This window comes from Schistocerca serialis, chromosome 5 (genome assembly GCF_023864345.2).
Source record: "Schistocerca serialis cubense isolate TAMUIC-IGC-003099 chromosome 5, iqSchSeri2.2, whole genome shotgun sequence".
NCBI classification, from domain to species: domain Eukaryota; kingdom Metazoa; phylum Arthropoda; class Insecta; order Orthoptera; family Acrididae; genus Schistocerca; species Schistocerca serialis.
In genome coordinates, this window is record NC_064642.1 from 846,166,291 (window position 1) to 846,181,378 (window position 15,088).

Here is a 15,088-nt window from a genome sequence, read left to right on the forward strand (position 1 = left end):
CTCACAGGAGAACGACCATAAGGTGCCCGTGGCAGCAACCGACCCTTGGGAGACAATTCGGCTGGAGGCCGATGTATTGAATCTCGACGCAATTTGAGTGTTCCATCGGCATTAGGAGGCCCTGAACGTTACAATTAACTATCATTTTTGCGTCGGATTCGATCATCTAAACTCACAGGAGAACGACCATAAGGTGCCCGAGGCAGCATTAGACCCTTGGAGACAAGTCGGCTGGATGCCGATGTATTGAATATCGACGCAATTTGAGTGTTCCATCGTCATTACAGGGCCCTGAACGTTACAATTAGCTATCATTTTTGCGTCGGATTCGAAAATCTAGACTCACAGGAGAACGACCATACGGTGCCCGAGGCAGCAATAGACTCTTGGAGACAAGTCGGCTGGAGGACGATGTATTGAATCTCGACGCAATTTGAGAGTTCCATCGTCATTAGGAGGCCCTGAACGTTACAATTAACTATCATATTTGCGTCGGATTCGAAAATCTAGACTTACAAGAGAACGACCATAAGGTGCCCGAGGCTGCATTAGACCCTTGGAGACAAGTCGGCTGGAGGACGATGTATTGGATCGCGACGCAATTTGAGTGTTCCATCGTCATTAGGAGGCCCAGTGCGTTACAATTAACTATCATTTTTGCGTCGGATTCGAAAATCTAGTCTTACAAGAGAACGATCATAAGGTGCAAGAGGCAGCATTAGACCCTTGGAGACAAGTCGGCTGGAGGCCGATGTATTGAATCTCGACGCAATTTGAGAGTTCCATCGTCATTACAAGGCCCTGAACGTTACAATTAACTATCATTTTTGCGTCGGATTGCAAAATCTAGACTCACAGGAGAACGACCATAAGGTGCCCGAGGCAGCAATAGACCCTTGGAGACAAGTCGGCTGGAAACCGATGTATTAATTCTTGACGCAATTTGAGTGTTCCATCGTCATTAGGAGGCCCTGAACGTTACAATTAACTATCATTTTTGCGTCGGATTCGAAAATCTAGACTTACAAGAGAACGACCATAAGGTGCAAGAGGCAGCATTAGACCCTTGGAGACAAGTCGGCTGGAGGCCGATGCATTGAAACTCGAAGCAATTTGAGTGTTCCATCGTCATTACAAGGCCCTGAACGTTACAATTAACTATCATTTTTGCGTCGGATTGCAAAATCTAGACTCACATTAGAACGACCATAAGGTGCCCGAGGCAGCAACAGACCCCTGGAGACAAGTCTGCTGGATTCCGATGTATTGATTCTTGACACAATTTGAGTGTTCCATCGTCATTAAGATGCCCTGAGCATTACATTTAACTATCAGTTTTGCGTCGGATTCTAAAATCTAGACTCACAGGAGAACGACCATACGGTGCCCGAGGCAGCAATAGACCCTTGGAGACAAGTCGGCTGGAGGACGATGTATTGAATCTCGACGCAATTTGAGAGTTCCATCGTCATTAGGAAGCCCTGAACGTTACAATTAACATTTAGTTTCGCGTCGGATTCGAAAATCTAGACTCACATGAGAGCGAACATAAGAGGCCGGAGGCAGTAATATCCCCATGAGTGTTCCATCGTCATTAGGAGGCCCTGTACGTTACAATTAACTATCATTTTTGCGTTGGATTCGAAAATCTAGACTTACAAGAGAACGACCATAAGGTGCAAGAGGCAGCATTAGACCCTTGGAGACAAGTCGGCTGGAGGCCGATGTATTGAATCTCGACGCAATTTGAGTGTTCCATCGTCATTACAAGGCCCTGAACGTTACAATTAACTATCATTTTTGCGTCGGATTGCAAAATCTAGACTCACAGGAAAACGACCATAAGGTGCCCGAGGCAGCAATAGACCCTTGGAGACAAGTCGGCTGGAAACCGATGTATTAATTCTTGACGCAATTTGAGTGTTCCATCGTCATTAGGAGGCCCTGAACGTTACAATTCACTATCATTTTTGCGTCGGATTCGAAAATCTATACTCCCACGAGAAGGACAATGTGGTGCCCGAGGCAGCAATAGCCCCTTGGAGACAAGTCGGCTGGAGGCCGATGTATTGAATCCCGACGCAATTTGAGTGTTCTATCGTCATTACAAGGCCCTGAACGTTACAATTAACTATCAGTTTCGCGTCGGATTCGAAAATCTAGACCCACAGGATACGGACCACATGGAGCCAGAGGCAGCAATAGCCCCTTGTAGACAAGTCGGCTGGAGGAAGATGTATTGACTCTCGACGCAATTTGAGTGTTCCATCGTCACTAAGAGGCCCTGAGCATTACATTTAACTATCAGTTTTGCGTCGGATTCTAAAATTTTTACTCTCAGGGGAACGACCATACGGTGCCCGAGGCAGCTATTGACCCTTGGAGACAAGTCGGTTGGAGGACGATGTATTGGATCGCGACGCAAAATGAGTGTTCCATCGTCATTAGGAGGCCCTGAACGTTACAATTAACTATCATTTTTGCGTCGGATTCGAAAATCTAGAATTACAAGAGATCGACCATAAGGTGCCCGAGGCAGCATTAGACCCTTGGAGACAAGTCGGCTGGAGGACGATGTATTGGATCGCGACGCAATTTGAGTGTTCCATCGTCATTATTAGGCCCTGAACGTTACAATTAACCATCATTTTTGCGTCGGATTGCAAAATCTGGACTCACAGGAGAACGACCATAAGGTGCCCGAGGCAGCAATAGACCCTTGGAGACAAGTCGGCTGGAAACCGATGTATTAATTCTTGACGCAATTTGAGTGTTCCATCGTCATTAGGAGGCCCTGAACGTTACAATTCACTATCATTTTTGCGTCGGATTCGAAAATCTATACTCACACGAGAAGGACCATGTGGTGCCCGAGGCAGCAATAGACCCTTGGAGACAAGTCAACTGGAGGCCGATGTATTGAATCTCGACGCAATTTGAGTGTTCCATCGTCATTACAAGGACCTGAACGTTACAATTAACTATCAGTTTCGCGTCGGATTCGAAAATCTAGACTCACAGGAGACGAACCACATGGAGCCCGAGGCAGCAATAGCCCCTTGTAGACAAGTCGGCTGGAGGAAGATGTATTGACTCTCGACGCAATTTGAGTGTTCCATCGTCATTAGGAGGCCCTGAACGTTACAATTAACTATCATTATTGCGTCGGATTCGAAAATCTAGACTTACAAGAGAACGACCATAAGGTGCCCGAGGCAGCATTAGACACTTGGAGACAAGTCTTCTGGAGGACGATGTATTGAATCTCGACGCAATTTGAGTGTTCCATCGTCATTACAAGGCCCTGAACGTTACAATTAACTATCAGTTTCGCGTCGGATTCGAAAATCTAGACTCACAGGAGACGAAACACATGGAGCCCGAGGCAGCAATAGCCCCTTGTAGACAAGTCGGCTGGAGGAAGATGTATTGACTCTCGACGCAATTTGAGTGTTCCATCGTCACTAAGAGGCCCTGAAAATTACATTTAACTACAGTTTTGCGTCGGATTCTAAAGTGTTGACTCTCAGGGGAACGACCATACGGTGCCCGAGGCAGCTATTGACCCTTGGAGACAAGTCGGTTGGAGGACGATGTATTGGATCGCGACGCGAAATGAGTGTTCCATCGTCATTAGGAGGCCCTGAACGTTACAATTAACTATCATTTTATCGTCGGATTCGAAAATCTGGACTCACAGGAGAACGACAATAAGGTGCCCGAGGCAGCAACAGACCATAGGAGACAAGTCGGCTGGAGGCCGATGTATTGAATCTCGACTTAATTTGAGTGTTCCTTCGTCATTAGGAGGCCCTAAACGTTACAATAAACTATCAGTTTTTCGTCGGATTCGAAAATCTAGACTCACAGCAGACGGACCATTTGGTGCCCGAGGCAGCAATATCCTCTTGGAGACAAATCGGCTGGAGGACGATGTATAGAATCTCGACGCAATTTGAGTCTTCTATCGTCATTAGGAGGCCCTGAACGTTACAATTAACTATCATTTTTGCGTCGGATTCGAAAATCTAGACTTACAAGAGAACGACCATAAGGTGCAAGCGGCAGCATTAGACCCTTGGAGACAAGTCGGCTGGAAACCGATGTATTGATTCTTGACGCAATTTGAGTGTTCCATCGTCATTAGGAGGCCCTGAACGTTACAATTAACTATCATTTTATCGTCGGATTCGAAAATCTGGACTCACAGGAGAACGACCATAAGGTGCCCGAGGCAGCAACAGACCCTTGGAGACAAGTCGGCTGGAGGCCGATGTAGTGAAACTCGACGCAATTTGAGTGCTCCATCGTCATTACAAAGCCCTGAACGTTACAATTAACTATCATATTTGCGTCGGATTCGATAATCTAAACTCACAGGAGAACGACCATAAGGTGCCCGAGGCAGCAATAGACCCTTGGAGACAAGTCGGCTGGAAACCGATGTATTAATTCTTGACGAAATTTGAGTGTTCCATCGTCATTAGGAGGCCCTGAACGTTACAATTAACTATCATTATTGCGTCGGATTCGAAAAACTAGACTTACAAGAGAACGACCATAAGGTGCCCGAGGCAGCATTAGACACTTGGAGACAAGTCTTCTGGAGGACGATGTATTGAATCTCGACGCAATTTGAGTGTTCCATCGGCATTAGGAGGCCCTGAACGTTACAATTAACTATCATATTTGCGTCGGATTCGATAATCTAAACTCACAGGAGAACGACCATAAGGTGCCCGAGGCAGCATTAGACCCTTGGAGACAAGTCGGCTGGAGGCCGATGTAATGAATCTCGACGCAATTTGAGTGTTCCATCGTCATTACAAGGCCCTGAACGTTACAATTAACTATCAGTTTCGCGTCGGATTCGAAAATCTAGACTCACAGGAGAAGGACCATGTGGTGCCCGAGGCAGCAATAGACCCTTGGATACAAGTCGGCTGGAGGACGATGTATTGAATCTCGACGCAATTTGAGTGTTCCATCGTCACTAAGAGGCCCTGAGCATTACATTTAACTATCAGTTTTGCGTCGGATTCTAAAGTGTTGACTCTCAGGGGAACGACCATACGGTGCCCGAGGCAGCTATTGACCCTTGGAGACAAGTCGGTTGGAGGACGATGTATTGGATCGCGACGCGAAATGAGTGTTCCATCGTCATTAGGAGGCCCTAAACGTTACAATTAACTATCATGTTTGCGTCGGATTCGAAAATCTAGACTCACAGGAGAAGGACCATGTGGTGCCCGAGGCAGCAATGGACCCTTGGATACAAGACGGCTGGAGGACGATGTATTGAATCTCGACGCAATTTGAGAGTCCATCGTCATTAGGAAGCCCTGAACGTTACAATTAACATTCAGTTTCGCGTCGGATTCGAAAATCTAGACTCACATGAGACCGAACATAAGAGGCCGGAGGCAGTAATATCCCCATGGAGACAAGTCGGCTGGAGTACGATGTATTGAATCTCGACGCAATTTGAGTGTCCCATTGTCATTAGGAGGCCCTAAACGTTACAATAAACTATCAGTTTTTCGTCGGAGTCGAAAATCTAGACTCACAGCAGACGGACCATTTGGTGCCCGAGGCAGCAATATCCTCTTGGAGACAAGTCCGCTGGAGGACGATGTATTGAATCTCGACGCAATTTGAGTCTTCTATCGTCGTTAGGAGGCCCTGAACGTTACAATTAACTATCATTTTTGCGTCGGATTCGAAAATCTATACTCACACGAGAAGGACAATGTGGTGCCCGAGGCAGCAATAGCCCCTTGGAGACAAGTCGGCTGGAGGCCGATGTATTGAATCCCGACGCAATTTGAGTGTTCTATCGTCATTACAAGGCCCTGAACGTTACAATTAACTATCAGTTTCGCGTCGGATTCGAAAATCTAGACCCACAGGAGACGGACCACATGGAGCCAGAGGCAGCAATAGCCCCTTGTAGACAAGTCGGCTGGAGGAAGCTGTATTGACTCTCGACGCAATTTGAGTGTTCCATCGTCACTAAGAGGCCCTGAGCATTACATTTAACTATCAGTTTTGCGTCGGATTCTAAAATTTTTACTCTCAGGGGAACGACCATACGGTGCCCGAGGCAGCTATTGACCCTTGGAGACAAGTCGGTTGGAGGACGATGTATTGGATCGCGACGCAAAATGAGTGTTCCATCGTCATTAGGAGGCCCTGAACGTTACAATTAACTATCATTTTTGCGTCGGATTCGAAAATCTAGAATTACAAGAGATCGACCATAAGGTGCCCGAGGCAGCATTAGACCCTTGGAGACAAGTCGGCTGGAGGACGATGTATTGGATCGCGACGCAATTTGAGTGTTCCATCGTCATTATTAGGCCCTGAACGTTACAATTAACCATCATTTTTGCGTCGGATTGCAAAATCTGGACTCACAGGAGAACGACCATAAGGTGCCCGAGGCAGCAATAGACCCTTGGAGACAAGTCGGCTGGAAACCGATGTATTAATTCTTGACGCAATTTGAGTGTTCCATCGTCATTAGGAGGCCCTGAACGTTACAATTCACTATCATTTTTGCGTCGGATTCGAAAATCTATACTCACGCGAGAAGGACCATGTGGTGCCCGAGGCAGCAATAGACCCTTGGAGACAAGTCAACTGGAGGCCGATGTATTGAATCTCGACGCAATTTGAGTGTTCCATCGTCATTACAAGGACCTGAACGTTACAATTAACTATCAGTTTCGCGTCGGATTCGAAAATCTAGACTCACAGGAGACGAACCACATGGAGCCCGAGGCAGCAATAGCCCCTTGTAGACAAGTCGGCTGGAGGAAGATGTATTGACTCTCGACGCAATTTGAGTGTTCCATCGTCATTAGGAGGCCCTGAACGTTACAATTAACTATCATTATTGCGTCGGATTCGAAAATCTAGACTTACAAGAGAACGACCATAAGGTGCCCGAGGCAGCATTAGACACTTGGAGACAAGTCTTCTGGAGGACGATGTATTGAATCTCGACGCAATTTGAGTGTTCCATCGTCATTACAAGGCCCTGAACGTTACAATTAACTATCAGTTTCGCGTCGGATTCGAAAATCTAGACTCACAGGAGACGAAACACATGGAGCCCGAGGCAGCAATAGCCCCTTGTAGACAAGTCGGCTGGAGGAAGATGTATTGACTCTCGACGCAATTTGAGTGTTCCATCGTCACTAAGAGGCCCTGAAAATTACATTTAACTACAGTTTTGCGTCGGATTCTAAAGTGTTGACTCTCAGGGGAACGACCATACGGTGCCCGAGGCAGCTATTGACCCTTGGAGACAAGTCGGTTGGAGGACGATGTATTGGATCGCGACGCGAAATGAGTGTTCCATCGTCATTAGGAGGCCCTGAACGTTACAATTAACTATCATTTTATCGTCGGATTCGAAAATCTGGACTCACAGGAGAACGACAATAAGGTGCCCGAGGCAGCAACAGACCATAGGAGACAAGTCGGCTGGAGGCCGATGTATTGAATCTCGACGCAATTTGAGTGTTCCTTCGTCATTAGGAGGCCCTAAACGTTACAATAAACTATCAGTTTTTCGTCGGATTCGAAAATCTAGACTCACAGCAGACGGACCATTTGGTGCCCGAGGCAGCAATATCCTCTTGGAGACAAATCGGCTGGAGGACGATGTATAGAATCTCGACGCAATTTGAGTCTTCTATCGTCATTAGGAGGCCCTGAACGTTACAATTAACTATCATTTTTGCGTCGGATTCGAAAATCTAGACTTACAAGAGAACGACCATAAGGTGCAAGCGGCAGCATTAGACCCTTGGAGACAAGTCGGCTGGAAACCGATGTATTGATTCTTGACGCAATTTGAGTGTTCCATCGTCATTAGGAGGCCCTGAACGTTACAATTAACTATCATTTTATCGTCGGATTCGAAAATCTGGACTCACAGGAGAACGACCATAAGGTGCCCGAGGCAGCAACAGACCCTTGGAGACAAGTCGGCTGGAGGCCGATGTAGTGAAACTCGACGCAATTTGAGTGCTCCATCGTCATTACAAGGCCCTGAACGTTACAATTAACTATCATTATTGCGTCGGATTCGAAAAACTAGACTTACAAGAGAACGACCATAAGGTGCCCGAGGCAGCATTAGACACTTGGAGACAAGTCGGCTAGTGGCCGATGTATTGAATCTCGACGCAATTTGAGTGTTCTATGGTCATTACAAGGCCCTGAACGTTACAATTAACTATCAGTTTCGCGTCGGATTCGAAAATCTAGACCCACAGTAGACGGACCTCATGGAGCCCGAGGCAGCAATAGCCCCTTGTAGAAAAGTCGGCTGGAGGAAGATGTATTGACTCTCGACGCAATTTGAGTGTTCCATCGTCACTAAGAGGCCCTGAGCATTACATTTAACTATCAGTTTTGCGTCGGATTCTAAAATTTTTACTCTCAGGGGAACGACCATACGGTACCCGAGGCAGCTATTGACCCTTGGAGACAAGTCGGTTGGAGAACGATATATTGGATCGCGACGCAAAATGAGTGTTCCATCGTCATTAGGAGGCATTGAGCGTTACAATTTACTATCATTTTATCGTCGGATTCGATAATCTAAACTCACAGGAGAAAGACCATAAGGTGCCCGAGGCAGCATTAGACCCTTGGAGACAAGTCGGCTGGAGGACGATGTATTGGATCCCGACGCAATTTGAGTGTTCGATCGTCATTATTAGGCCCTGAACGTTACAATTAACCATCATTTTTGCGTCGGATTGCAAAATCTAGACTCACAGGAGAACGACCATAAGGTGCCCGAGGCAGCAATAGACCCTTGGAGACAAGTCGGCTGGAAACCGATGTATTAATTCTTGACGAAATTTGAGTGTTCCATCGTCATTAGGAGGCCCTGAACGTTACAATTAACTATCATTATTGCGTCGGATTCGAAAAACTAGACTTACAAGAGAACGACCATAAGGTGCCCGAGGCAGCATTAGACACTTGGAGACAAGTCTTCTGGAGGACGATGTATTGAATCTCGACGCAATTTGAGTGTTCCATCGGCATTAGGAGGCCCTGAACGTTACAATTAACTATCATATTTGCGTCGGATTCGATAATCTAAACTCACAGGAGAACGACCATAAGGTGCCCGAGGCAGCATTAGACCCTTGGAGACAAGTCGGCTGGAGGCCGATGTAATGAATCTCGACGCAATTTGAGTGTTCCATCGTCATTACAAGGCCCTGAACGTTACAATTAACTATCAGTTTCGCGTCGGATTCGAAAATCTAGACTCACAGGAGAAGGACCATGTGGTGCCCGAGGCAGCAATAGACCCTTGGATACAAGTCGGCTGGAGGACGATGTATTGAATCTCGACGCAATTTGAGTGTTCCATCGTCACTAAGAGGCCCTGAGCATTACATTTAACTATCAGTTTTGCGTCGGATTCGAAAATCTAGACTTACAAGAGAACGACCATAAGGTGCAAGAGGCAGCATTAGACCCTTGGAGACAAGTCGGCTGGAGGCCGATGTATTGAATCTCGACGCAATTTGAGTGTTCCATCGTCATTACAAGGCCCTGGACGTTACAATTAACTATCATTTTTTCGTCGGATTGCAAAAGCTAGACTCACCGGAGAACGACCATAAGGTGCCCGAGGCAGCAATAGACCCTTGTAGACAAGTCGGCTGGAAACCGATGTATTGATTCTTGACGCAATTTGAGTGTTCCATCGTCATTAGGAGGCCCTGAACGTTACAATTCACTATCATTTTTGCGTCGGATTCGAAAATGTAGACTCTCAGGAGAAGGACCATGTGGTGCCCGAGGCAGCAATAGACCCTTGGAGACAAGTCAGCTAGAGGTCGATGTATTGAATCTCGACGCAATTTGAGTGTTCCATCGTCATTACAAGGCCCTGAACGTTACAATTAACTATCAGTTTCGCGTCGAATTCGAAAATCTAGACTCACAGGAGACGGATCAATGGAGCCCGAGGCAGCAATAGCCCCTTGTACACAAGTCGGCTGGAGGAAGATGTATTGACTCCCGACGCAATTTGAGTGTTCCATCGTCATTAAGAGGCCCTGAACGTTACAATTAACTATCAGTTTTGCGTCGGATTGCAAAATCTAGACTCAGAGGAGAACGACCATAAGGTGCCCGAGGCAGCAATAGACCCTAGGAGACAAGTCGGCTGGAAACCGATGTATTGTTTCTTGACGCAATTTGAGTGTTCAATCGTCATTACAAGACCCTGAACGTTACAATTAACTATCAGTTTCGCGTCGGATTCGAAAATCTAGACTCACAGGAGACGGACCACATGGAGCCCGAGGCAGCAATAGCCCCTTGTAGACAAGTCGGCTGGAGGAAGATGTATTGACTCTCGACGCAATTTGAGTGTTCCGTCGACACTAAGAGGCCCTGAGCTTTACATTTAACTATCAGTTTTGTGTCGGATTCTAAAATGTTGACTCTCAGGGGAACGACCATACGGTGCCCGAGGCTGCTATTGACCCTTGGAGACAAGTCGGTTGGAGGACGATGTATTGGATCGCGACGCAAAATGAGTGTTCCATCGTCATTAAGAGGCCCTGAACCTTACAATTAACTATCAGTTACGCGTCGGATTCAAAAATCCAGACTCACAGGAGACGAACCATTTGGTGCCCGATGCAGTAATATCCCCTTGGAGACAAATCAGCTGGAGGACGATGTATTGATTCTCGACGCAATTTGAGAGTTCTATCGTCATCAGGAGGCGCTGAACGTTACCATTCACTATGATTTTTGCGTCGGATTGCAAAATCTAGACTCACATTGGAACGACCATAAGGTGCCCGAGGCAGCAACAGACCCTTGGAGGCAAGTCGGCTGGAGGCCGATGTACTGATTCTTGACACAATTTCAGTGTTCCATCGTTATTAAGAGGCCCTGAGCATTACATTTAACTATCGGTTTTGCGTAGGATTCTAAAATCTAGACTCACAGGAGAACGACCATACGGTGCATGAGGCAGCAATAGACCCTTGGAGACAAGTCGGCTGGAGGACGATGTATTGAATCTCGACGCAATTTGGGAGTTCCATCGTCATTAGGAGGCCCTGAACGTTACAATTAACTATCATATTTGCGTCGGATTCGAAAATCTAGACTTACAAGAGAACGACCATAAGGTGCCCGAGGCTGCATTAGACCCTTGGAGGCAAGTCGGCTGGAGGACGATTTATTGGATCGCGACGCAATTTGAGTGTTCCATCGTCATTAGGAGGCCCTGAACGTTACAATTAACTATCATTTTTGCGTCGGATTCGAAAATCTAGACTTACAAGAGAACGACCATAAGGTGCAAGAGGCAGCATTAGACCCTTGGAGACAAGTCGGCTGGAGGCCGATGTATTGAATCTCGACGCAATTTGAGTGTTCCATCGTCATTACAAGGCCCTGAACGTTACAATTAACTATCATTTTTGCGTCGGATTGCAAAATCTAGACTCACAGGAGAACGACCATAAGGTGCCCGAGGCAGCAATAGACCCTTGGAGACAAGTCGGCTGGAAACCGATGTATTAATTCTTGACGCAATTTGAGTGTTCCATCGTCATTAGGAGGCCCTGAACGTTACAATTCCCTATCATTTTTGCGTCGGATTCGAAATTCTAGACTCACAGGAGAAGGACAATGTGGTGCCCGAGGCAGCAATAGACCCTTGGAGACAAGTCGGCTGGAGGACGATGTATTGAATCTCGACGCAATTTGAGTGTTCCGTCTGCATTAGGAGACCCTGAACGTTACAATTAACTATCATATTTGCGTCGGATTCGATAATCTAAACTCACAGGAGAACGACCATAAGGTGCCCGAGGCAGCATTACACCCTTGGAGACTAGTCGGCTGGAGGCCGATGTATTGATTCTCGACGCAATTTGAGTGTTCCATCGTCATTACAAGGCCCTTAACGTTACAATTAACTATCATTTTTGCGTCGGATTGCAAAATCTAGACTCACAGGAGAACGACCATAAGGTGCCCGAGGCAGCAATAGACCCTTGGAGACAAGTCGGCTGGAAACCGATGTATTGATTCTTGACGCAATTTGAGTGTTGCATCGTCATTAGGAGTCCCTGAACGTTACAATTCACTATCATTTTTGCGTCGGATTCGAACATCTAGACTCACAGGAGAAGGACCATGTGGTGCCCGAGGCAGCAATAGACCCTTGGAGACAAGTCGGCTGGAGGCCGATGTATTGAATCTCGACGCAATTTGAGTGTTCTATCGTCAATTCAAGGCCCTGAACGTTACAATTAACTATCATTTTTGCGTCGGATTCGATAATCTAAACTCACAGGAGAACGATCATTAGGTGCCCGAGGCAGCATTAGACGCTTGGAGACAAGTCGGCTGGATGCCGATGTATTGAATATCGACGCAATTTGAGTGTTCCATCGGCATTACGAAGCCCTGAACGTAACAGTTAACTATCATTTTAGCGTCGGATTCGAAAATCTACTAACAGGAGAAGGATCATTAGGTGCACGAGACTGCAATATCCCCTTGGGTACAAGTCGGCTGGAGGCCGATGTATTGAATCTCGACGCAATTTGAGTGTTCCATCGTCATTAAGAGGCCCTGAACATTACATTTAAATATCAGTTTTGCGTCGGATTCTAAAATCTAGACTCACAGCAGGACGACCATACGGTGCCCGAGGCAGGAATAGACCCTTGGAGACAAGTCGGCTGGAGGACGATGTATTGAATCTCGACGCAATTTGAGAGTTCCATCGTCATTAGGAGGCCCTGAACGTTACAATTAACTATCATTTTTGCGTCGGATTCGAAAATCTAGACTCACAGGAGACGAACCACATGGAGCCCGAGGCAGCAATAGCCCCTTGTAGACAAGTCGGCTGGAGGAAGATGTATTCACTCTCGACGCAATTTGAGTGTTCCATCGTCATTAGGAGGCCCTGAACGTTACAATTAACTATCATTATTGCGTCGGATTCGAAAATCTAGACTTACAAGAGAACGACCATAAGGTGCCCGAGGCAGCATTAGACACTTGGAGCCAAGTCGGCTGGAGTACGATGTATTGAATCTCGACGCAATTTGATTTTTCCATCGGCATTAGGAGGCCCTGAACGTTACAATTAACTATCATATTTGCGTCGGATTCGATAATCTAAACTCACAGGAGAACGACCGTAAGGTGCCCGAGGCAGCATTAGACCCTTGGAGACAAGTCGGCTGGAGGCCGATGTATTGAATCTCGACGCAATTTGAGTGTTCCATCGTCATCACAAGGCCCTGAACGTTACAATTAACTATCAGTTTCGCGTCGGATTCGAAAATCTAGACTCACAGGAGAAGAAACACATGGAGCCCGAGGCAGCAATAGCCCCATGTAGACAGGTCGGCTGGAGGAATATGTATTGACTCTCGACGCAATTTGAGTGTTCCATCGTCACTAAGAGGCCCTGAGCAATACATTTAACTATCAGTTTTGCGTCGGATTCTAAAGTGCTGACTCTCAGGGGAACGACCATACGGTGCCCGAGGCAGCTATTGACCCTTGGAGACAAGTCGGTTGCAGGACGATGAATTGGATCGCGACGCGAAATGAGTGTTCCATCGTCATTAGGAGGCCCTGAACGTTACAATTAATCATCATTTTTGCGTCGGATTGGAAAATGTAGACTTACAAGAGAACGACCATAAGGTGCAAGCGGCAGCATTAGACCCTTGGAGACAAGTCGGCTAGAGGCCGATGTATTAAATCTCGACGCAATTTGAGTGTTCCATCGTCGTTACAACGCCCTGGACGTTACAATTAACTATCATTTTTTCGTCGGATTGCAAAAGCTAGACTCACAGGAGAACGACCATAAGGTGCCCGAGGCAGCAATAGACCCTTGGAGACAAGTCGGCTGGAAACTGATGTATTGATTCTTGACGCAATTTGAGTGTTCCAACGTCATTAGGAGGCCCTGAACGTTACAATTCACTATCATTTTTGCGTCGGATTCGAAAATCTAGACTCACAGGAGAAGGACCATGTGGTGCCCGAGGCAGCAATAGACCCTTGTAGACAAGTCGGCTGGAGGAAGATGTATTGACTCCCGACGCAATTTGAGTGTTCCATCGTCATTAGGAGGCCCTGAACGTTACAATTAACTATCATTTTTGCGTCGGATTCGAAAATCTAGACTTACAAGAGAACGACCATAAGGTGCCCGAGGCAGCACTAGACCCTTAGAGACAAGTCGGCTGGAGGACGATGTATTGAATCTCGACGCAATTTGAGTGTTCCATCGTCATTAGGAGGCCCTGAACGTTACAATTAACTATCATTTTTGCGTCGGATTCGAAAATCTAGACTTACAAGAGAACGACCATAAGGTGCAAGAGGCAGCATTAGACCCTTGGAGACAAGGCGGCTGGAGGCCGATGTATTGAATCTCGACGCAATTTGAGTGTTCCATCGTCATTACAAGGCCCTGAACGTTACAATTAACTATCATTTTTGCGTCGGATTGCAAAATCTAGACTCACAGGAGAACGACCATAAGGTGCCCGAGGCAGCAATAGACCCTTGGAGACAAGTCGGCTGGAAACCGATGTATTAATTCTTGACGCAATTTGAGTGTTCCATCGTCATTAGGAGGCCCTGAACGTTACAATTCCCTATCATTTTTGCGTCGGATTCGAAATTCTAGACTCACAGGAGAAGGACAATGTGGTGCCCGAGGCAGCAATAGACCCTTGGAGACAAGTCGGCTGGAGGACGATGTATTGAATCTCGACGCAATTTGAGTGTTCCGTCGGCATTAGGAGACCCTGAACGTTACAATTAACTATCATATTTGCGTCGGATTCGATAATCTAAACTCACAGGAGAACGACCATAAGGTGCCCGAGGCAGCATTACACCCTTGGAGACTAGTCGGCTGGAGGCCGATGTATTGATTCTCGACGCAATTTGAGTGTTCCATCGTCATTACAAGGCCCTTAACGTTACAATTAACTATCATTTTTGCGTCGGATTGCAAAATCTAGACTCACAGGAG